General features: G+C 35.2%; 1 protein-coding gene across 1 annotated transcript in view; it reads right to left on the reverse strand.

Moving 5' to 3' along the window:
- Positions 1–26973, reverse strand: part of LOC116171070 (extracellular sulfatase SULF-1 homolog) — a 107287-nt gene that overhangs the window by 54191 nt on the left and 26123 nt on the right. The window lies entirely within an intron of this gene.

Raw genomic sequence — 26973 nt, forward strand, 5'->3', positions numbered from 1 at the left:
GAGAGATGAAATTTTATTTTTCCTAGAATTTAAGTTTGGATTTGTCTCTTAATGTCTGATAAGAAATTGATTTAGAAAAATTATTTTCTACCTCTATATGTATTTTGGTCTTTGAGGGGATAGTCTTTGTTGTCAACTGTGTATGATTGGTTGTTATAATTTTGATTTTCGGAAAAAAGGTTTCGCCGTAAATAGGACGTTAACAAGAAAAGCGTCGCTTTTAGCCACAGTCAACGCCGAACTACGTTTCTTTGAAGAATTTAAATTAGCTTTTTGCCAGAGTCTACGCAGTATTACGTTTCGTTGAAGTTTTAAATTCGGCTTTTTAGCCACAGTTTACGCAGAGTTACGTCTCGATGAAGATTTAAAATCACTTTTTTTCTACGTGCAGCATCGAGATTACGTTTCATTGAAGAAATTATTTCGCTTCTTCTTTTCTAATTTACCTGCTGTTTTTATTGGATGCTTGCCCAAGGTCCATTTTAATTATTCAAAATTTTGCAGTTCAGTTTGGAGTTTAAGGTATTTGGTCTGACTCACTATCTGTTAGAAGTTAACAGGTTAACTAAGAGCATAGTCGAATCTCTCCTCTGTGCTGGGGAGAAGTTTTGTGCCGTGTTAATAAGTAAAGGGAAAGAGCTAGCTAGGTTTTTGTTTTGGTGTTTTGTGTACGGTCTTTCTGGCCTACGGATCAGTGCACATAGCAATATTTTAATTCCTGAGTATGAGAGTTTTGAAGTAGTGTAAGGCTACTATCGTCTAAAATAGTCACAATAGAGAAATAAATCATAATGGGTAAAAATAAAAGTCAGAAAGTCATTCCACAAACACCCTTCACTCCAGCGCGAGGGTTACCGATGACTTGCTATTGTTTAGTGGCATCCTACGACACGCAGCGCCTTCGGCGGTAGGGTTATTCTTTCCTGCCCCTACACGGGTAAATTGCAGAATGACACACCACGAAAGACCAATACAAATCTCAACAAATTGCTTAATGGTAATTCTGCCAAAATGGTCAAAACCTAGTTCGTGGGGGAGGGATTAATCGCCTCGAGTGTGCCCCTGAGTAATCGCTTTGTATAAATGAGAACATAAGAAAACTCAATGGGAGAACTTTAGCCATTTCTATAAAAATTGGTTTCTCTCAGCCAACGAGGATTACGTTAATTACACGGGAATCGGCTAAAATCAATACCGCCAATAAATGTAGGTACGGTACGCTTTGAAACAAACTTCTCGATTTCGAACTGTAACCTACCTATCTCAACAAAGGGACCAATCAATTTATGTCTACCTCCTACTTACTTGCCATTTGCAATAACATTCTTAGGAGAACGATAGCGTGCTACGAAACGAAAGGAACACTAAGAAATGTGATAGCTTAAATTTATTTATTCATAACAGTACTTTTATCTAATTCGTGCATCTTTCCATCTTTTTGCCAGGCTCTGTCATAACATAAATTGCGAGGCTTTCGCTTGCACTTCTCGAAACGTTTTACTTCCAGCGGGACTCGACCGTGAGGGCACAGTTCAGAAACTGTACAATTAGTCGAGATCGTGCTCGTCCATAAGCACATGCACTTTTTCAATTTGCGAAATGTACCTTGTAAATCGACACTGTTTTATTCATGCGATTCTATCTCATCGGTCGGTCGGGCCGTTCTGGTTTATTTAAAGTGTAAAATATTTTATCATCTCGGAGATGTCACGAACCTATCTCAACGGAATGCTATTTTTGTTTTACTGGTAACCTGGGAAGTTTATTTAAGATAAAAGCGTGCTTAACTGTAAAGATGATTAATTGCAATACATTCACATGGCGGAGTCTTGTCTGAGTACGTACTTAGATTGGAAGTGCTTTATCTGTTTGATTATGTATAAAGATGCACTCCAAATCTAATGAGACACAATAAAACTATACAATTTTAAAGTAAAGCTATTGAACAAGGATCTTCTTTTATTCAATGGCTCAAAGGAAATCAAATTCCCAACCCTTTATCATGGGTTGTGTCTATTATACAAAGATAAGTTTCTGCAGCAATCGAATAGGTATTGTATATTTCAGCCCAGAAAGTAAGCATTTTCCGTGCAACTGCAAGAAATATAGTTTTTTCGTTGACCTCTTTATAACATTAATTACTCTTTCCTACGTGTAGCAATGAAGCTCATTAATGGTTTGAAACCAATGTACTTGTGTATAACAATTAGTTTATTAAAGGGAAACCGACTGGTTGCCGAAATCCGAACTGCTATTTGAGGATTGAAATTAGGTGTTATTTACAGAACCAAAATTAAGGCCGAATTCTGACCTCAACTGACAGCTGTCGATACAAATTTTTCAGGACCATCTTCCGTAAGCTTCGTAACCACTCCAACCAGTACAAATGTCTCTAAATTGGTCCAATTTATGTTCATGGAATAATAATTGAAATAAAAAGTAAAATACAAGAGGTAAGCGAAAGGGAATAAGTAATTATTCCTTTCAGTTAAATTTAACATAATTAACGTTAGCTGCTCGCATAATTGGGCAAATTCAAATCCAAGGCATTATTGCGGTACGTCGGATATCTAAGGTGTACAGAGTGCGGATCCCAGACGAAAGGAAAATCGACATCACACGAGACGTAAAATTCGTCAACGAGTTCAAAGAGAAAACGAAAATCCCGAAAAATCCACAGGTGCATGGAGATGGAGATGAAAATCTACGAAATCGCGACGGAGCAAATGGAGAAGGAAATGGTAGAAATTGATAAGTGGATTACAATCCAACGTACCGTTGTGTGGTATAATTTTTCCAGGACTTCTCAATGTGTCACACATGGGGGTTTCATTTGTTATTTTCAAGTGGTGGAGTTGTGACTAGAGTTTTCTAACTCAATGCTAGAGAGTCATATTTGTAATGTCAATTTGGTTTCACTGCATACTACCGGAACAGTTTTTGGCATTACAGGACACTTTTTATACTAAAGCTCAATTTACATTATACTTTTTTCGTCTAGAAACTTTGACTAGAATTTGTGCTAGATTCGACACTATACTAGAAATTTAAATTTACCGCTTTTTGATGCATTGACTTTTTGTGTTTCAATTGCAGTGCTGCCAATTTCGGAAAACAAATCTCAATATTGTACATTTTGAGGTAAATTTAAATTGCTAGGAAACAACCATGAATAACAAGCAAAAGAAACTCATTTTTGCTATGTACATGTACCTAATTCAAGAGACTTATATTTGAGGTTATGTTCAAGAGTATAAAAATAAAGTTGTTGGTAGCACGGAATTTGTTCTAATTTGGTGCTAGTATGAAAGTTGGATGGAAAATGGGTCTGGACCTAGTTTCAGATCTAGTTTCTAGATTAGAAACTTGGACGGAATTTTCTGATTTACATTGTCAAAATTTTAACAAGTTCATCTAGTACAAGTTCTAGTCAAAGTTTCTAGACAAAAAAAGTAGGTATAATGTAAATTGAGCTTTACAAACTAATATCTGATAAGGACCGTGTATTAGTATATAGATCATGTGCACAATTTGTGAAAATATCCGCTTTAATCTTAAAAATTGGGACAATTAATAAAACATTCCTGGTATCTCAGATGGGCACGTCGTCGGTACATAATTATTTTCCCATCGGTTTAACACATGTAGGTAGGTAATAGTGCCGAAAGCACTAGATAATCAAAGTAAATTATTCAAAACACAAAATTTATTACATACCTATTGGACAAAACGAATTCTGCAAGCTATAAATTGTTTAGAAGTATTAAAAAAATTCTTTAATAAACATAATGGACGAACGAAAATTAACTTTGGTCGTAGATGTGGGTTGCTAAAAACGTTATGTAAATACAATAATTAATAAAATATTAATTTCGAAGTTTAGTACCTCATTACTTGCCATAACAAAACGATTAGTTATGAAAAATGCTATCATATTACACAATCCATTAGTGCTTAAACTTTGGGTTTGGTTACTATATGCATAATCGATGTGGACACTTCTGCCTACCATCAAATGAGAATTTAATGTTTCTTATAGATTTATGCATGTATTTAGGCTAAAGTTAATTTCAAATCTGCGTAATGTATCCTAAAATAGATTAATGTCAATATAATGATTGGGTTATTAGGACATAATCGCGATTTTTCAAAGATCAAAGTTGGTAGGTATGGATTTTTTAACGCCCAGGGAAATAGAAGAACTTGAACTTGAACGAACAGAGCCTGTTATTTGTAATTTTTAAAAATTTTATTATTACTCATTACGTTAACCATCCTTATTTTAATTAATTAATAGGTCAAATGTAAGATCATAAGTTCATGCCAAAGCTCGAATCGAACGGAATTATTTTGCTTTAAAATTTTGCGTTGTAGACTTTCGCGTTTTGTAGATTGCCGCATAGTTAATAATGATACGTAGTAATTGTTTGACAGCTTTCATTTAAATTATTTATATTGGAAGACCAAGACCAAAGTTTATTAAATCTACGGAGGATGAATCTAGTTGCATTTTGCCAATCATTACCATTTTTACTAAAAAGCACATTTTCTTTAAATACTTCTATCACAAAGGAATGTCCAACCAATGACGAATGTATTTTTCATTTATCCATTTCGGGTGCATTCATCTACTAATTTGTATATCTCTTCCAACGTAATAATTAATAGAATAGAACCGTTTTGTTAAAAAAATAGTTCTCGACATAAATTTCCTTTCTTTTATTTCTGGAGGCGAAGAAATTTAACAAGAGCTACTTTCACGCTTCGCTTCAGTAATTAATTTAGCTAATTTAGCACTGTTATACACTTTAATCCAGCCCATATTATATATTAGTTATGTAACACTAATTATTTACTTCTCTTTCAATAGTACCTACAGTTAAGTAATGGTAACTTGAAACCATGCGCTTTTTTCATTGGCTGGTTTGTGAGAATTCGTTATTTTCATTTTCAAAATTCCTCAGATATCAATTTTTTTCTTAAATCAGACTTTGTTTTTCGTATTCCTGTTTTCGGGCGCGCTAATCTGCGCTTTGAATTTTGGAATTGTTAGTTTCTTTCTATTGGTAAACGCACGTTTATCGTTAACAACCTACCTCGCGACTACTACGTGTATAAAAATCGGTATAAATACAATTTTCTTTGTATGTGAATATTGAAAAAGAAAATTTAAGCCTCAAAGCGAGGCCGTTACAATCTGTTTCACCCTTAGAGTGTCTGCAATCCACCAAACTACCCAAATTTTGCGATGGTGTAGAAATAAGGGAGCATCGCCGAAACACATTTTAAATTTGAAACAGTGAATTGAATCTAACACCGAAATAAGGATAAGGTTTGATCAACGGAATGGGTGTGAATTAAAAAAGAAAAATAGCGGGAATTAGGTTGTTGGTGGAGGCAATGCGCGTTATGCCACGATTGCGTTCGCGTCGAGCGGTTAAACAAGTTAAGTCGAGTTCGCGTGGGGTGGATTTGAATTTGTGTAGAGTTCAGCTTAAGCAGCGGGACAATTCGCGTCGAGCCGCAAGGAAAAAACTAGCCGATAGCTCATTATGTCACACTGGGCGACAGGTTGCTACCTGTTCGTTGGTTACGTGACTCACTCGCCCGAGTTTTTTTTTTAGCTATTTCGGGATCTATGCCCATTTAGCAACATTTTCAGTCATTTATTCATTTACTCTATAGGAATTACACAGGACACACTCTTCTCGCCAAGAGGTCTATCATGGCATTTTTTTAAATTTAACAATACAGGTAGCGACCTTGAATTTGTAAAGGAGGGTAAGACAGAGGTTCAATACAGAGGATACATCATACAGATCCATGCACGCACACACCCTTAAATATTTAACCCAGTATTAGCTACGTATTCAATTACTATATCATAAATGCGCCTACAGTTGGAACTCAGTAGAGCAACGATGTTGATGGGAAAATGAACACCACTTTCTGTTAACCGTGCACTCATCTGATCAATGAAGGGCCTTCTCAGTTCGCAGTTAAAAAATATGTGATTCAAATCACCAGTCTCGAATCCACAAGTTAGTAGCACAGAAAATTGAACATGTTTGATTCTTGATGATAGTGAATTTTAACTTTAGTGGTGCCAAGTAAAACTTTGAAATTGGGGGAGGGGGAGGGATAACACACGTTCTACCCTTCATGGTATTTATTCTAATGAAAGGTCTCGTCGAAATGAATTACTTCCTATAAACTATAACTTTCCTGTGCTACTTCTTTTCGAGATCAGGGAGCAAGGGTCCAAGGGGAGGGGGTTAAAAGTTGGTTTTATTTTTAATGGTATTCTAATGAAGGTCTCAACAAAAGGAAATGTTTTCTATCAACTACCACTCTTCTTTCGTACTCCTTAATAGGGGGCCGAGAGCGGTACTGATTTTATTCTTCATTATTCTTCATAGTTCATGGTATTCTGATGAAAGGTTTCAACGAAAGAAATTAATTTCAACCAACGATAGTCCTCTCCTCGATCCCTGATCGTAATCACATATAATTCCTTATATCTCAAGAGCGGATTGTCGGAGGAGGGTATTTACCAAGGGAGATTGGAAAGTTTGGAAGAAATATACCCATTGGTGATGGTAAAACTTGCAGAGCGAATATGTCGAAAATTGATTGTCGGAGGAGAAGAAGTAGTGCGAATATGTCGAGAACGGAGTGTTGGAAGATGTTACTCATAAAGAGCGATTGGGGCAGAGCATATTTTAAGGGATTTCCACTGGGCGACAAGGACCTGTACTGAGTGTACTCACCGGGGGGTCTGCGATACCCCCCAGGAGAGAGGGGGGTCCGGGGGCCCCCCGGAAAATGTTTGCACAAATTAAAGGGAAAATCACAGACTTTTACGTGTCTTTTAATGGATTTGTCGATCGCATTTGCTCGTAAATAGTCCATGTCATCTCACTTCATTTAATTACCTACGTATTCCAGAACATTGTAACAGACCGACAACATTCCCCCTACACAGTGCACTCTCGACTGGCGGCATTCGGCAAGCCGGCAAATCGGAGCGCTAGCGTCGACTAAGCTGCGCATGCGCTACTGACATACTTTCAAACTGCGCGCCTTTTCTCATGTGTTCTACACTTGTACCGTGTACGGTTGGGATTTTTGGCCCAAAGGCCAAAAGAAGTATATGAATAATGACTCTCGACTCTCCCCGACTCATTTTAAGTCAGAAATCGCAGTTCCATTGTTACTCGCTTGTTTACTAAACGGAAACTGAGAATATTCTAAAATATTTACTCAATGTCTGTCATTTTTTAAATACTTTTAAAATTCCGATAAATGTAAAATGTGAATTATTAAATTATTAAAAAATATAAATTTGCCGGCACCACCCATAGCCACTGGGCGACAAAATCTCAACACTGGGCGACACAAGTGTCGCCCAGTTAACATGTTATTTTATGCCCTGGATTGGGGTGTACGGATGTTAAACACGTTAAAAAGTCCTTACGCAAACATAAATGACGACGACGAGAGCGTATTTTCCTCCTCATAACTAATGCTGTCCCAATCTCTTCATTAAACGCTTTTAAATGCTTTCGTAAATACCATTGCGCATTGTCTACATTAGAAATTTTAAAAATAAAAACAAAAATAAAACATACCAACATGCGTTATTTTGAAACCGGTATTAGTTTTAGTTTCATTCAAGGTGCCTACAACATTTGATATTTCGTTTAACTTCTTTCGTAATAAGAAAGTTGCCATTGCGCATGCGCAAAACAACATTTTGATAACGTCGTTAATTTTACTTATATTCGTAGTGTTTACATATAAAGTTTCATTTAAATATCTTATTGTTAGAATTAACAACAAAGAATGTTGTGCGCTCTTTCCTTTATAAAAGAGTATTAATTGGAGTCGCCAGTTTTCAGTTTCCTTCAGGCTTGTGTAGGATATGGTATACAGCGCGACAAGTTGTGTAGTAGTGACCATACTTATTAAAGTACATTCAATAAATCAGTCAACTTATTTCGCGGAATCCTAAAGGATTTATAAATATATCATCAGCATCACTTATATCTTATATCATAAATAAAAAAGTTAGCAGTGCGCATGCGCAAAACCAAAAAATATGCATATGCACGGAATCCTTGGACCAAGCCCTTTCAAATGAGCCCTATATCGCCAAAATCGGTTCAGTGGTTTAGAAGGAGTACTTGTGACGGACGGACGGACGGGCGTGAAAGTGCCGCCACTTTGAGGAAAATACGCTAAAAATGAGATTCATCTGCACAAGAGTTGTGCACAATTTCTACTTTTTTATTCAAAATAAACCCATTCCTTTAAGGGTATTGAAAGGTTACATGTTTGTCATTTAAATACCTAATAAGAAAAACTCTTAAAGAATAGGTAATTACACTTTAATTAGTTTAAGAAATTTAAAAGTACATTATATACAGAGTTACCCTAAAATCCAGGGACGAAGCTACTAGTGCTACCTTTGTGTCCTTTCGTCGAAAGTGATCAACGCGGTTTTACATCTACTGCCGCTTTATGGCCACTCATTCTTGTGCGACCAGCAAAAATTGACTTTTGAGTTAGAGCATAAACAAATCACTCATTCGGTCCCTAACACCCTTAACATTGCATTTTCGGAAACTGGACATAAGTCATAACTAAAACAGTTGGCAAGACACAATTTGAGTTACATAATACAGTGCACAGTTCCGCAACTGACTACATTTGAAAGAAGTTTCGAATTCTTTGTAGCATTAAATTATCAATCTACAAAATATAAATCTAATATCTTCAAACGCAATATTTAACTTTTGTAACACAAATGTACCTAAAGGCGTAAGTAATTACTACTTGTTATTTAATATTCTTAAATAACTACTTAAAGTCGTGGGCTTTCGTGCTATTAAAAAGGAAGATTTGAATATGTGTTGGTGTTTGATTTCTGTGCATGCCTAATTATCTTGAAAACTGCGTAGGTGACTCACACTTGAATCATCAATAGAGTAGTACAACATGCTCCTGCCTCTTTTATTACATTCAATATTCGAATCACAAGTAGCGAATTTATTGGCGCTATTAACAAATGATAGGGGTTATGATATTATGCAAATTAATCGAATCATCAAATTAAATGCTATATATAGGGCATATAAGTGATTAAATGAATATGCTCATATGATATAATAATTGGATTTCTGTTACATGCCAGAACTGGTACACTTGGAGGTTCTTTAGAGTAGGAGGAGAACAATAATAATTGCACTCACTATTCAGATCTCAATTCTTGTACCTACCTAGTCCAAATTCACCGTTCCTCTCTGTACACAGTGGCTAGTATACTTACTGAAATCTATAAAGTAGAGTAGATGTGTAGGTGATGCCGATTGTTTTTAAACGTTAATATATTTGGAATATATATTGGATCGTTACATGAAACTTGAAACACACGCTGATTCTTGCTACCCATGGTGCTTGCAAGCCTTGCACGAATTCACGCATTGCTCTACACCACCCAAACATCCACCATTTAGTTATACGCAGGTGTAAAATTATAGATAGATGTTGTATGAACTGCTCCTTCAATTGTTCAATTTCGTGGTCGTCCAACGCAAGGAATAGATTGCAAAAGTAGGTTCAGTCTATACCACTTTCGCTAATGGTTTTCTGATTAACGTCACGTTTGCGCGCATTTATTTCAAAGAGCAAGGAAAACCGTAAAAATACGAAAAAATGTAAAGAATATAAATTGTAGAGGACTAAATTTCGTACGTCGGGTATTACGGAAAATCATATTAAACGTTTTTATTTAAAAATGGTGCATTCGCGAACTTTTTTGTAGTAAATTTAGTCCTACACAATTTACCTTGAATACATGTTTCATAGCTATTTCGGTTTAACCTGCGTTTTAAAACAAATGCGCGCGATCGTAATGTTGGTAAGAAAACTCCATAAGACCACTGGTGGAAGTGTAGATTCTCTCTTACGTGGCATGGGCCATTCGCTTTGTGTTTATACTAAAGATATTGATCCTCGAGAGCGTTTATAATTTTTTATAATTGCTGAATGAATGTAAAACTAACACTGATTCAAAAACATTGTAATGCGCATGCGCAATCCATTTTTGTTTGTTAAGATACTTAAATGCAATGTATCTAGGCTTAATAATTAGAGCAAATAGTGTGATAAAAAGTGATAAGTGTAGTGTAGCTGAAGAGAGAACGCATTCATTTAAAAACAGGAAAAGGGGGGGGGGGGGGGTTATGGCACTCAGAGGTATAAATGTGAGCCGTTTCAGTGCGAGTTGCATATCCCTTCCGCCTCCGGGTGCTGCTAAGTAGCTACGTTATTTGCGGTTTATATGACTGGATGGCCTATCCTCTCGCCATGCGCAAAAGGTGCAAATTGGAATTAACTGCTAATTAGGAATAAAATGGGGATGATTAACCCGGAGGTTATTAACTGCTGACTCAACCCCCCCCCCCTCCCCGCCACGATACCCTTACAAATGGGTTGCACGGCTAACCTCAGGTCATCGACTGAAAGGTAGGCAACCAGACCAAACTTGGATTGAGTTTAAGGATCAGTGCTACATTGAACATAAGTCGGATTAAGAGTTGTGTTTCCGAATGCGAAATTTAATTAGGTTCGTGCACAAAAAGTTCGCCTACTGAAAATCGTATGCGATTCTTCGTATCTTGTTTGTTGTTATTAAGCCTAACCTCTTCTGATCCATCGATTGGAGAAAATAACGTTCAGGTAGTCTATGACGGAACGGTTGAAGTGGGAAAGCGCACCATCATGTTGAAACAACATTCCAGCGGTAGCAGGAGCTTTTCTTGTAAGAAGAAATAGTCAGCAAACGCTCTTTGCAAGAATGTGAAATATTGATCTCAGCTCATTCGTGGTGGCAGCACGTAAGATGCTGTCCTACAATTTTCGCCCATAAGTTGATCGAAAATCGGCGTTGGGTTCCCATGGCCATAGCAACAACTGCATGGGGGGTTCTAGTCTCTCCTTTTTGAATGTTCTTAACATTAACATCTTGATTAAAGGTTTCCTCATCCGTAAATCATATGGATGCATGGAAATTTGGGTTCCCATGGTTTTATAATGAATTGGTAGAACTGGGCTTAAGCCAACGACTGGGTATTAATGTTTCGATTTGTGGATGAAAGAAGCATTGAATGTTTGAAAGTTTTGTAAAAATTGCAATGAGATGTCGGGAATATTTGGAATGGGCGAACGGACATTAATGCCACTGTCAGATTGATTTGAGTATTTTTCTCCATACGAGAACGTGTTTTTGTTAGATAAAAACAATAAAATAACGTGGTGGAAGCTGGCTGTTCGGAACCGTGAGACCATTAGCGCGTAGCGATCAGCGAATTTAAGTCACCTGTAAATCACCGTGTGGTGGTTTTTATTTTTTTGCCAAATTCGCGTTGAAGCGCGAGCGAAGTCAACTACATGCAATTTATCACAGGGTGGATTTATGTTGTGATATTCGCTGCAGGCCGGCGCAGTTAAGTAGACCACCTGCAATTTATGGCAGGGTGTATCTAAACATGATGTAATGCAAACGCTTTGTTCGATCGATCTACAGGGTGTTAAAATTTCAAGATTTGTTTAAGTTTTTTCTTTATACAGTTTTTAATATTTTGCTCAAATTTGAAATATAAGTTACGCTGAAGGGCTTACATCATTGGCCACGTCAATAATAGTGAGAATTTACAGGGTGTTGTTTTTTCAGGGGTCGTGACACATTTAAAATGGTCCTGTAGGCCCGGGTTTTATTCGGATAAGTAATCTTTTGTTTTTATTAGTCCTGACAGTTCGCATTTCAAATTGTATCTTGTGTTTGCATATGGTTATATTATATATGTTGCGGAAAAACTTGCGGGCGCCTACAAGTTTAGGTACATGTAAAAGACAAGCGCGTAAAAATTTAAAGTGCGTTTTAGTGACCCTCACTTGCAAAGGCCTATAAGCTATTACGTTGAATACGAACAACAGTGGAAGTTTTAACCCACAAATTTGACATTTTCAGTTTTTTGGTAATATCTCAGTTATTGTTTCAAACATTTGAAATGCGTTTTTTTATTGATATGAAGGGGCAACTTTGTCCCCATTTAACCCTCACTGTATCTCTCACCGTTTCGGACATCCCAATGGTGAGCCACGAATTTGAACCACTCAGTGGTGAATTTAACCGAAAACTTTAAAGCGTACAATTGCTGTACATACAGAGAAATACTTGAAATAACCTTTATAGACTTAGCAGAATATGATACTAATTACCTAAGTAATTAACATACAAGATCGTTTAAATATACTTCCAAGATTAAATGCCAAATATATCCACACGTAAAATGGTAAATTGATATTGCCTTCTTTTATCACACTCTCAAACCATAACGGCATTGACTCCAATTCACTCAACAACAATCCATGGTAAAAACAACATTCTCTGTAAAAGGTATTTGTTATGTGTTATACATGGAGTGGTTTATTCCTACAATGCGTTTTCATCACCTTTTACACCAAAATACAGAAAACGAAAAAAAAACCATGCATCTAAATTATTACACATCACGTAAAGTGGCTAGGTTGACACATGTTTACCATTATTACATGCATGGATGACACAAAACAAAAGCGGTTTGGTTAATGTAACCATTGCCGCCTCTCGTGCGTGCTTGACTAATTAAATTTATTAATCTTGACGACAGAATGTGTGCCGTTGTATTGACACACTTCACAATCTTTAATGAATTTATAGTAGACAGGTCTTGGGAACACGTATTTCATTATAAATGTCAATTAATTTATATGTTGTATCACTTATTCTATTATTAATTGAACTACGAGTCGCATCAATTCACAAATCTTGCCGACCAAAAAACAGTTTAATTAGTTACGGCCTCTTCAAGTATCTCAATAGTTTTTATTTGAAATGGAATTTATACTCCAGCAGAAATAGAAATCAAACAAAAAGGCCAAGTATGTTCCTTTTGCAATCTCATGACTGTTTCTCTTTTTTGTTTAAATGTACATCTGATAAAATGCTAATTATGCTCACTTAATAATTAACTTTATAAGGTTTTTTCTTAAATCTGACATTCATTAGCGTCGATGAATCTACGTGTTGTCGTTAATGCATATTTATTTTGTTTTGATAAATAGCTTAGTATGCTCTTATAACTTCTTGCGGTTCAACTTTTTTAATATGGCGTAAATGGAAATTTAATCTATTGACTAATGAGTACTTTTTTGTGTATGTGGAACTGTAAATGTGATGAAGAGTAGGTTAGAGAACGTTCCACGACTAAAAGATGGTGAGATGCGCGCCGTTAAATCCAAAATTATAAACAAAACATCCACCTTAAACATGATGTGAGAAACAGTTACGAACAGTCCAAATATAAAATAACATATGCCAAAATTTTGAAATTATTGCCTTCCGTTATTCGTGCAGATAACATTTGTAAATGACATTTGCTTTACCACCGGATTGCGTAATTTTGTGCAATCGCATTTGGATTAGATTATTATCATTTTTGCTACTTCTGGAGACCAATATGGTGGTCTTGCTCTATTTGTTAATATTATCAATCCTACTCACGACTTTGAATGCAAGTTGAGTGTGATAAATCCTAAGAATAAGTAGTCCGATGTTTCCCGGGAAATTTAGCGCGCGAGCACACTGATAATTATGTTACGAATTGTGTAATAATAATAATGATAATAAGTAGGTATCATACGTATACTTTGGATCACATGGAATGGTATACATAATAAACCATGATCGAAGTTCGATGCTACCTTGGTAACCACATATAAAATTTGGAAAACATTTAAATGGACAGCGGGCTTCCGTTACATCTCCTTTACGGGCGTTCAACTACGCTAACGCTTCAATGTGAAAATCTCGTAACTTAGAACGAACTTTGTTTACTCTTGCACTCGCGAGCTCTTTCGTGACTTTTGCCTACCGGCTACCTCTGAACGAGTTAATTCCAACCACCCTAATTTTGAAAACGACTCTGTTCAGTTAGCTCACTTCCCTTCACCCAATGAAACCCCTAGAAATCTAAACTGGAAATATAACTCCGCTCCGCATGGACTGGTTTCCCGTACAAAAAAAAAACAATATTATGTGGATAAATGAAGATTTTGGTCTACCAACATAATTCTAACCTTAACCAAAAAGACATGACATTAAATTTAGTTCCTCCACATGAAAGTGCTTGCTTTGTTCTTTTTACAACGACCTAAACTAAATGAACATGGTTTACCAACATTATTTGCTAGAAATGGTTTTAGTTGGTAACAATGAAAACGATTTTTTTGAATTTGGTGCTTAAACGACTAAAATATGGCGTCGAAACTTTGGTACGAGATGGCACGAGTATGTAAGTATGGACAAAACGAACCATCTTTAAAAGAATATATAAAGCATTATTAATAATGGGAGTTCTATAGGCGACGCATTCTAATGAAGTTAAAGTTACCAAAGTGTTAATAATAATGAGTACCTATTTTTAAGTGGATGCATATCATCCTCCAATTATCTACACACCTGTCGTGCAACTCTAGGCGTGATGTCAGGCGGTGTCACTTCCGGGATTGGTATTTATAGGCTCATCCTGAATTAGCTTTTAATTAACGCGAAAGATTTCTTCTGGGTGTTACGTTCAAGGTCACTGTCTAGTATTATGTTTTTGTACAAAAATATCAGATTGTACCAAGTGTCGATTGTTGAATAAAGGGAAATACAAGGCAACAGTTGCGGTTACAATTTATTTTACGCTTTATATAGTTCGTATTGCTGCAGGTCGTGGTTGGTAAATGAAAAGAAAATTGTGTTACTTGATATACTCTTTACGAAGTCACAAAAAACTATACTAAACTAATCTGATTGTACATGTAAGTCATGCTTGGTGCTTCCCACGTAGGAGCTTTTTATTAATTGATAATTTATTTGCTTCTTGCCAATATGTGCCTCTTCTTTCCAGTATATTTTTTATCTCCTCATTGCAAGTTTTCCTAGGCCTTTCTCGAGATCCCTTCGGATGTTCTTTGAAAGAAGGAGATGCCAGTGAAACGAATATGAGAAAGGAAAGAACTTCTTTGCTCAAAAAATGGTTGTTAGGTCAAATGAATGCAGAACGAAACAGACTTTAATTTGGTACAAGTCCCATTAAAATCGACCCAATGGATATTTTTTTATTAAGCTTCAAACTCGAGTGCACAAACTTCTTGCGTTGGCTAGTAGATCCGTAACGAGTCATGAAGGTTAATTAATTGGTAAACTCCCAACTAATTCTTGACTACATAATTAATTGCAATGTGCCATTCTCTTAATAATCCCATAGTTTCCCCAGAACCTTCAATTCTTCTTTTTGTAAAATGTGCCTACATATTTTAGTTTATTGAAAGTGCTCTCTGTATAATTTATTATGCTTTGCGGCAGTGTGTTATAAATAATAAAATAATGTATGATGAAGGAGAAAAATGAGATATAATCATAGATTTTGTTTGCTCTTAACCAGTAACCAGATCTACGTATAGTTACAGAGGATAGATAGGTATCAAGCGTAGTGTTACGAAGTGGCAAGACATTTAACCTACAGTAAGATGAGAACCATATCGTCGATCACTTCAAGTGAAATAGAGAAAGGGGTATAAATCTACCTTGAAGGTACAATGCCACCAAGTTTACAATAAGAAATTCACGGCCTTGTTCTTGCAGTCCCTCTTTCATTTCAAAACATATTATTTGTTAATTGGCATTACTTACCCAAATTGCCTGCCACCAATTTATTACTAGTAGAATCACGTACCAATTTTTCCTTTTGCATCCAAGACGCATTTTAAACAGCACAGAAAAACTGCAGCTTTTGCCCAAGAACTTCTTTTACCTACACAAAATTCTATTATTAAAACGCTGAACCCAACTAATTACCGAGGGGCATTCCAATTAATTAACAAAAGAAACTATCTTAATGATACGAATTACTCCTTCATGTTTCCGGTAAACTTATCTGATTTCGATGGAAGCAACATACAAATTTATCTATGAGATGAACTTAACTGAACATGAAAGATCAAAAATAACGTGCGCAATGCTTTCAAAATAGAAAACACATGCCCGACCTACCACCTGCTTGCTTTTAGTGCATTGTAAACTGTCATTCTTCTTGAGCTCATCACCGCGGCGTTAACACGTACAACGTATTTTACACGATCTTCGTTATAATTAAAATTATACAACCGTATAATTACGTCCTTCTATGTAATTAATTTCATTTCTTTACAGTAGTAGCACTATTATAGTAGTGGCAATAACGGAACTAATTAGCTGCAATTACCAAGAGCGGTTTACAAACAAAATATGTTGCTATGTAACTCACTTGGTTGCTCAGTGTATGAATCAACGCAAAAGTACAAAATGTTGAAATGTCACGCAGAATGTCAGAGCACCTACTCATCGCCCCACTCTTCGTGACTGAACATGACCTTAACAATAACTAGATATTAAACATTTGTCCTTCACCCAAATTATCAAAAGACAAAATTTACTGGGTTCATAAACACACGTAACACAATTTTTTTGTTAAGGGCTCCAGAAATTAATATAGTATTATGACGGAATGAGATAGTAGTAACAACCGAAACGGGAGGAGAGTCGTGCACTGCAAGCGGCATATGTGTTCATACACGGTTAAGGAATATGTTGCTGTGTGCAATGGCATGCGGTCAGTACGCCACCCACAAAACACCTGTCCAGCTAGCATCAAACTTTTGTTTTAAAAATTTTAAAAATTAAATTGTAATTATTTTCCTCGTAGAACTTCGGCGCCTGTCTCAATAAAAATCTCAATTTTGACTTAATAATTTGGGAGACTCAGTAGCCTCCACCCTTTCTAAAATTCGATACAATTAACTACATAAATGTTCAATACCTGACATAATTCTTGAACACACAAAGAAACATCTGACATGAAAAACGTCCGAGCCACGTCACAAAATGGATTCGAATAAACTCACAATTAATTGATTGACAATGACAACAATTTACTCCGAAACAGATGAACAAAATAAAACAAAATCCCTGAAAGAAAGAGAAGCTTACAAAATTTCCTTTGGACATATTACCCCGCACGCATACGCTCGACAAATAAAATAAAAAAATCTTAAAATTACTTACACTTTTTTTAAATAATCCAAATAATCTGGTCGTATAAGGTTAGCGATATTCAGGCGCATTTAACTCACACACAAACACTGACAGCTTCCGAAAGTTCTGGATAACACGGAACTTGATGAATAAAATGAACAGATTTTCAGTGGCTGTTCGCACGGTAGAAACTTTTTAATAAGAAGAGCACTTTAACAAAAAACCTTGGTATATTACATTGTTTTCTTTTTCGACCAGACAACACTTTTCCCGCATTAGGAAAACACGCTTTAAACTTCTACACAACTTTGGTTAACTTGGTTCTGCACAGGTTTATTATAAAAAATGACGTAAATAATGTTATAATGTTAAGATAATCTTATAATTAGAGAAAAAATTTAAAAACGAAACACCGTTAAGTCATTAGTAGTACCTATCATCAATCTGTAAAAAAAATCAGCTTCATTCGTCCAACCGTAACCTAGTTATATCCGTTCGTGAAAAACCGACTAAGAATTATTTTTTTACGGAGTTATCAAATGTTCGCGATTTTTTTAAATATTTTTTAAGAGCTATTATCAACGTTTTCATTTGGTGTATAACTTATTTTCTCAAAAAACAACCTTTCAGAATTGGTACCGCAAGAAGTACCCGCAGCGCCTTAAGTCATATGACCTGAGGCGGCAGACGATCGATTTTAGCATACTCTGATAGGGCAAAATGGAACTTCATCGGTTAAAATTTTGATCATTCTCGTTCAGTGGATTTCGTGCTAGCTCCCCTACTAGTAGTAATATCAATTTAATGGCGTAAGCTCTAGGAGATGATAACGGACTGATCAAACTGACGCGTTCGTACACAGCCAAATACTGAAATACTATGAGGAAATAGAAAGTATTTCTTTACAATTCATTCGAAAAACGAAAACTAATGACCGACCTTGGTTGTAGCGAAAGGTCGTGGCCTTGATGATGTCACTAGTGGTGCCAAAAGGACATAGCCGACATAGGTCGAATATTTTTGCGGTTTCGCATTAATTGAATTATTTCTTTGAAATTGGACTTTGATTTTGATCAATTAAGTACGCGATTTAAAGGGAGCCGCAAACAAGAACTCTTGATAGCGATATAACTAAGGGGTGACCTCGTTTAATTTCGACGGTTTAAAGCCAGCACTGGTAGATGATAGATGATCTAATGCGTGAATCAAATGGGCCCATTGTAAACATTTTACAAAAGGTTGCCATCAGCAATCTTAGTGTATTTTCTTTAATTTGTAGAAAGATATTAAAAATACGATAGGTATATTTCAGAATTTGCAAAAGTTTTCGAGTTTAATTTCATATTTTGATATAAAAGATTAATTAAAATCTCTCTACCTATTAAATAAGTACTTAAGTGGAACTGAATTTATAATAATTAATCGTAATTACTTACTGTTTTACCGACCTTTGCGATGTTGTTCAGTAAATAGAGGAGTCATAAATTTCGAATTAAAGTAGGTACTAAACGTGGTATCGCAGGTACTTGATACTCCTATGTTGACTAAGTGCATGTACATACATTAATTAATGGGAATTGTGTATTACTAATAATTTAACTGATTTTTCTTCAGTTTTCAAAATATGCCAAGCTAAATGCAAATTCCAAATTAAATAATTCATAAGTTTGAAATGTTTTTAAAGGGGATTGTGACAAACACAAACTGGTACCCTCACTTGTTACTTAAAAAAGCAGTATTGAAAAATGAGGGTAATTTTCCGTATAACTTACGCATATTGGAAACTCATTTCACGTAGATTGAAATGATAAATTATGTATCTGCTGTTTCAAATACGTGTTACTAAAAGGCATATACTGTAAACACCACATGCGTTTGGTACATAAATTGCTTACGTAACAAATTTATTAATGTAATTAATTATAAACATAAACAAATTACGCGGAATCGCTCCGTTATAGTAAGTTTATTAACGCATTTAAGAACTAATTTACATTTACAATGCTTCATAAGATATTTAGGGCCATAAAACAGAAAAATTTAACAGCAAACCTCTCCCCCGTAAATAGCGGTAATTCAATAAACTTAGAAAATACCTAGTCTTCTCTATTTCCCTAGGGTGTATTAATCCTTCGGGAACCTTCGTCCGTAAATAATAATTGAACAACCAACCCTGTTACGATATCCCATGGGTTACTGGAGATTATTTATTAAATCGCCCTATTTACATTAGATGAATGACTTTTTCAGTATCTATCCCTCTAATGGTTTCGTCCGAAATTCTGCCGTAACCTCCATATGTTTCCACTTCGGGTAAGTATTTGAATATGTAAATGAATACTCTCATTTACAAAAACTTGAATATCTTACTAACAACTTGACTTTCCGAGTTCTATACACACTTCCCGATAGGGTGTGAAAACGAACTTTCGGAAACAGCAGCGCACCTATCGCCTCTCTATATATGAAAATATGTTCCAAGCTAAACGAAAATTCTCCCCCTTTTCGTATTAAATGTTTACGTAAGCCATTATTAATCGGCCGATGCGGAATTTTTTCCTCTACCAAAATTTGCCCCTGCCAGCCGTCTAATATTTCACTTCGCCCCTACGCAATTGTATTTCGTATTGTCGTTTACTTTATGTGTAGTGAGTATTTTATTTCGTTTATGGTGTTGTTCTGAAGCTGTTACGCGCTCAGAATCGTTCTCTCCAGTTTTCGTAAATTAACAATTGATTTTCTATGTTCGCTAAGGCAATTACATCCAACCCTTAAAGGTGACTATGAAGAAACCAACGTTATTATTATTTAGAGCAGCAACTTATTGGTATAATCCAAATGGCTTCCAAAATTAGCGTCATTTAAGTTTAATCCACGAACGGATGATGAATCTAAGATAATCCAAAATCTGGATTTAGATTTGGAAGCTTTCAAACAAGATATCGATATTTTCCAAAAAGTATCTCTATAGCGATAAAAACGAACATACATTTTGTAATGGGAACGCGCTAACGGATTTTCTTTGATCCGAATTTTACTTAAACTGTTTCGATTTTGTACATGGGCGAGTGGTATTGGAATACGGTCCTGGCTGTTTAAATGAATTTGAAAGCTGACCGAGCAAGTGATTGGTTGTCGTAATTCTCGAGACTGGTACGTAGCTTGGGATTTCTGATTCAAGGGAAAAATTCTGCACGGTGAATCGAATACTAGATGTCAGGCGTTCTGATTGGACGGAATTAATTTTATTGTCACTCAAAGAAGGAAAAGTAGTGGGAAGTTGCATGTTCAGAAGCAACCGTGAACCTTTCCGTAGCAAACCGCGAGAGAATTAAGCGTCGAACCATGAGAGCGTTCGAGCTGAGCGGTCAGGGTAGTTAAGTTGAGCACCTGCAATGTAGTCCAGGGTATTTTATCAGCATTGCAAAACCTCGCGTTGAGCATATCGAAAGCATGCGATACGTATACGTAGTTATCTCGCTCACACTCAAGCGCACGTATCTGTAACACCTGGTACCTGAGAAATGGCCGTCGGTCCAAGCTAGGGGTACAGATTTAAATATACTTAAATCTGTGCTAGGGGGTATGTCAATGTGTATGCTCACTGTACACACTAATTCTACTCCATTGTACATATTTTGTCCATCAGAAAATAAGTAAGGTCTGGGGTGCTGGGATCTTGGACTATAATAAATAATAATTATTAAGATGGGGCTTCGACACATTATGGTCTGGCTGACACAGTGACTCAATTGACGGTATCCTGGTAAGTGGATTGGAAGCGGGATCCCATAGAATGGTCACCAGGATTTTCCGACTTGACTCCTTTTGAATTCTTCCTGATCTGACCATGTTCAAAAGCACAGAAATAATACATGAATGCAGACAAATTACAGGAGACCCTTTTGTGGTTTTGTCCGCAAGAATTTCAACACAAATTGTATGTCTGTGTACAAGTGGAAATCACTTTTGTATTTAATAAAATCAATTTTATATAATCAAAACGTGAAGTGTGTACAATTCTAGACCATACAAATTTGATTTTGTGAGAATTTCTTTAAAAAGAATTGTACTGTCCCATTTGTCACTTGATGGTGGAGATGCAGGGTGAATGCTAAAAACTAAGCTGAACCTTTCTATTAACCTTCCTCCTAGCTATCTAATGGACGTGTTTTGGACATTTCCGATTTGTTATTACAAGTACAAATTACAATCGGTGGTTCGCTTTGCAATGAACATACTGTATATGGTATTAACAAGGATCACACATGAAAAGATAAGAGAAATAAATACCGTTCATAATTCAAATGTTAAAAAAATTAATTAAACTCTCGATTAGCAGCACAATGCAACGGCTTACATCTCACATAATTTCCGTTGCTTTACGTTTGTGAAACCGTACACTTAACTTACATTAACAGGTAACGACCAAGTAATGTAATTCCGTATTAGTCTTCATTGCCTTATTCGTTATTAACGTGATTTTCAATGTTTCCGCCAGACACTAACATAAATTAAACAATCCAGCGGTTTTTTTTGCCTGCTATGCAGTGATACCAGTATAATATGAGAGTTGATTTCGTGTTTATTATTACCTTCATCAACCCGTACATAATTATACTTGCAATAAAACGCTAAAAACTAGTCGGGGTTTCTTTACTGACATTTTCTGTAGGTAGATATATAAATGGCTAACATTAATTTATGAATGATATAAAACTAAATACACAGTTTTACTGTGCATCGTGCTAATTATTATATTACGATTTATCTTTCTTCAACGAAGTATACCTTGAAACGAGTAAGTTAAACTAGTAGATCACCAAATACCTTTGTAATTAGTAATGCATCTAAGAAGAATTTTTTGAACACGTTTTTTGTCCATATGTAATGGCTAATTAATGTTTATTCTATAGCAGATGTATAATTGACATTTTAAAAGGTTTGAATGAGTAACTCACTCTCTAGCGGTAAGAGTGTTTAAAGTGATCTTTTTAACCGCAAGGGGTAACAAATGATCTAATGACATCTGTCATTCTTATTAAAAATGAGACGCGGAGCGCGAAATAGAGTGAAGTTCAGAACAGAAAACAATACAATAGAAGAACACAACCTTGCTATTTTTGAAGCCTAGATAACCGAATTTTCAGAAGTTTTATAATGATTTATATGATTTCTGCTCTAAAATAAAGGGATAAAGGGAAAGTTAATTCAGTCGTGGCGTAGTCACTCGTGAATTAACATCGTTCACCCGATGATTAAAACACCCCTTTATCGTCTTGTATAATAAATAATTATTTTGTAGGGTAGTTATTTTAATGTGCATTGAAATGTGAATTGCACCGGCTAGGTTAGTTAAAAGTATTTGTGTGGACAGTGGACTTACCTTGTGAGTTGAACAAATATGAAATCCATTCTTTTATTTGAGGATTCTTCGATCCCACGAATATGGTTATAATTGATTCTTTTATACGTAAAAACGACTAGATCTGAGTGATGATTAAAAAATTAAGGTTTATTAAATTGTTGCATTATATATTGTGGAAAAATTCATTCTTTCGAGGATGAGCTACAATTATCAAAGATTTATCTGGTTAATTGTTTAAATGAAGTAGTTTTCAAGGAAGCCCGTGCATTCAATAGCGTTCTTAAGAGTTCTTTACATCGATCCTGAATGTAATATCATTGTATTTATAAACGAAATAAATACAATGGTAATATATTGATTTAGTTATTTGAAATTTAAATGGTCGTCTTACTTACCAGCACTATTACATGACTGGGCATAAGTTCATAGATTGGAAATTTTAACACTATGACCAAAGACGATTTAATCATTAGAAAATTTAACGAACTTTTCCCAATTAATTTACACAAAAAAATGGGAAAGTTCAATTTATATATAAAATTCTTAATTCTTAAACCGGTTGGTTTACGGTCTCTTTAAATGTTGGCAGTTATAAAATGATTTAATTTATAATACCTTTAGTGCATATTTTTATTTCACTACGCTGTAGGTATCTTAGGCACGATGTCGACTTTATCCTAGGGTCGGGCATTCGGGATGACCGTAGCTCTTTTTAGAAGGTATTCTTCTTCAGCCAGCGTTCCTTGTAGTCCATAGATATTAACCACCATCCTCGCCCGATTAAAAAAGATCGGAATTAATATTGTTGAATATTTATAAAAAATTTTCGCGATGGGTAAGAAAACGTACCACAAGTCCTTTTACTTAAAATTGAAATACCGATGCAATGGACACCCTAATTTTTCTTTGTTCCATCATCACTATTACAACCACGAGCTTATATTGTTTTTCCCGTCGAAACTCGGCGTTAGTACCTAAATTTTGCATTCTACGGTCACTAATTTCGCGAACAAAATCACTTTCATTAGGGCGATTATGCGATTGTTCTTCGGCTATTCTGTATTCAGCTATTTATATAAAATTTAAAGCGGAATCAACGAAACTGCTGAGTCTTGCGTGCCTTTTGAACCAATAGCAAACCCGCATTTCTGGTTTCTATATAAAATTCGAAAAAGGAAACTAAAACGTATTTGTACGTACGTACGTACGTTCATTGTTAGTACTCAATCAGTCGTATTTCTTTCCTCTTGGAGACGACACCTATTAATTTGCAGACCGGTAGGCATGCGCAGAAGGCACTATCTTATTTGGAAAGGAAACTGCTAGGTCTCAACAGATGCTAAAATGCGGAAAAGTACTCATTTATATATTTGTAATTACTTTAAAATACATTAGGAACAATGAGACGTAGGTCACAAAACAGTTTCTTAATGTGGCTTTTAGCACTGACTAAAATAGTCAATGCTTTTAGACAACGGACACTAACGATGAATCGGAATATTAGTATTTTTAGGCACCTAAATAATAATTCGAGGCGTTATGATTGATATTGAATATACGTAAATTAAATATCCACAAAAATTAATAGTGATGGGCTTAATAAAAATTTAAATAATATTTACATAATTGAAATGCATTATTTTATTGATTTGGCAAAAAAAAAATGGAAAATGTATCAGTACATAAATTAAAACCCATAAAATCAAGTTAAGTTAGTGCAAAGAAAGCGCAACTTTTAAATTGTCATACTATTTATATCGTCAATTTCTCAAGTTTTATTACTTTATTACCATTGAAAGTCGTTGCATTTAGTCTCGTATAGAATATACGATTTTACACATTAATTTTGTTATTGTGTTGTGACATCAATCACCATTACAATGAATAGAGTGATCATAAAATCAGTTTATAGGTAAGTAAATGGAGGTGGGCTAGAAATTTAAGTGCTTTGGAAACATTTGTCGGAAAATGCCCAACAAAGGCGGTGAGAACATCTTAAGAAGATTAACTCGTTTGTCCAAACGTCTCTGGTCTCTCCTAATGTTAATGCGTGCAGTAATAACGTCTTTGATTTTGTAAATAATCAATGAATCGGGAGAGTATAATAACATCCAATTTCTGTTCAATCACTGCAAATGATGTTTTTCTTTTTTCAAATAGAGAAAGGAGCAACCTCCTCCCCATCGGACTCGTGCTGGGTTATGCCTTTTCTGAACTAGGCGACCTAGTAACTTAGAACATGGTTTCCTTTTGAGGATATGTTTTCTTCTTTGCAATAGACTGATATCGTTAATCCATTCCGATACTTTCATCCACTACTCTGTATCGGTACTGTAATGATTTTATTTAAAAAAAACAGTAAAACCATTGATTATATATATTCGTAGTATATAATCAATGGTAAAACTCAAATTCGTGGACAGCAAGTGAAAATCATACTTTGTAGTCAAAGTAATTCGTCAATAATCGTAGTCATATTAAAAAAAATAATCGAAATCGAAGTATTCACCGGTAATTAATTATATGGAACAGCTAAAAGAATTTACTACAAACTTATGATCATTGATGCTGCAAATGAAACGATCATTGAGTTGGTGCCAATGAAATCCACATAAATTTATGAAAAAGAGTTTGCTAAGTTTCTGAAGCGGTGCAGTGAAAAAGAAAATTTTACTGAAACAATGCTCCCGGTATACTTTTTTTTTATAAAATCAAAGATGAACAAGCCATCTACACTCTGGGCTAAATACTCCACCTTGAAAACAATGCTAATAGTCTAGGGGCCACCTGGCTAAATTTAAGGAAATGGTATAATTTGGGGGTACCAATTTTCCTTTTTACCACGGTTAGACACATACATTAGGATGTAAAAAAAACGATAATTGTCATCTCAAAGTGGTAGCTAATAGAAATGGCGGCCAATCCAAGATGGCGGATGTTGAGTTTTATAAAATTAACTATACCTATCTTTCGAATTATTGGGCCAACTTCATCATTTTCTTAAATGAAAGCTTTTGTGTGTGCTACAATATTGTCATAACTACATTTCCGATAAAATCAACAATTAGTAACTAATGCATGAAGTAAACGAACGGAATTTTTTTTACCTCTTAACATTTAATGAAAACTAAATTAACCCCTCGTTACTTTCAAAAGTTTCATATACACTAAAATCTGCTCCTTCTTCCTTTTCTTCAGTGACGTATCCACAAGTTGGCAGTTTGCATACGCTTGTACACTTTAAGTTATTAGCATTACGTAATGGTAGTTGTCAAGAGCCAGCTTGGTAATTCTACGTGAGGTGATATGGAAGCCAAACTTAGGGTATTCTTTCATCTTTTTGCTGCTTCTGGAATAGCATCTCTTTGATTTTGACGTACAATTTTCCAATGTATTTTTTTTTATATAATCTACTTATGTCAAATTATCGGCACAGTATACACCTTTCCATCAATATTAACAAACTCTTTGCTGATGTTATGGCTAAAAGCCGTATTTGATCGTATTTATTGCAAGACAGTCAGTCTTGTCAGTTGTAAAGTTCTTGTTTACCGTTAAGCGGAAACGTGTGTCACGTTTTACGAGGAAGTTAGTGGAAGTGCTGTGTTTATCGAACAGGCGTCGCTTATCTGAAGCCTTTCTTTAAGGTTTTCCCAGTACTCGTTAAAGGGAGTTTTTTCACCATTAAAGAGCCAATTTTACACCTGTAATTACAACGAACCCAGTGTCGTCCAAATTGAGATACAAGTTCAATTAAAGTAGAGAAGTGCAGGTTTAGAAACATAATCCGCACATACCAATTTCATCATTTGTTATTTGATCATGGCTCTTCAGCTACAATATATCTATAGACGTAACTTCAATGATTTTTGTATTTAGTAATTATTTTTATTTTAATTCAATTGTTTGATCAGCTAAAGCTGTGAATAATCGTTTACTTTTGGTTGTCTTATGAGATTTTGTGTATCTTCGGTTTGCAATATTTATTAAACCGAATTTATTTTTGCGTATCTTGCATATTTTGATATCCTTTGCATTTACATGATAGAATTGCATATTTTAAGATGTATTTAAATTTTTGTTAGATTTAATCGATTTTAATTTCAATTTTTAATACATTCTTTCGGATTTTTATAACGGACGCGATAATGAAACATACTGCAAAAGCCGAAAGGAAGATTTATTGATTTAATTGATGTTTAATTTCATCATTTCCAAACTATTTTATCTTTCTCTTTCTCTACGGTGATGATGGGTGATATTGTGGAAGGTTTGGAAATTGCTCCCAATAGTTTGTCCATTTCTAATGCACCTATTACTTTAGTTGATGTAGAGTATAGTTTCTCTGCTTAGTGCTTATAAATTAATTCTTAGCGACAGGAGACAATCATTTCGTGCAGAAAACTTAGAGAAACATCTTATTGCTAGTGTTTATCGT

The sequence above is a fragment of the Photinus pyralis genome, unplaced genomic scaffold (genome assembly GCF_008802855.1).
Source record: "Photinus pyralis isolate 1611_PpyrPB1 unplaced genomic scaffold, Ppyr1.3 Ppyr1.4_LG5, whole genome shotgun sequence".
In the NCBI taxonomy this organism is placed as follows: domain Eukaryota; kingdom Metazoa; phylum Arthropoda; class Insecta; order Coleoptera; family Lampyridae; genus Photinus; species Photinus pyralis.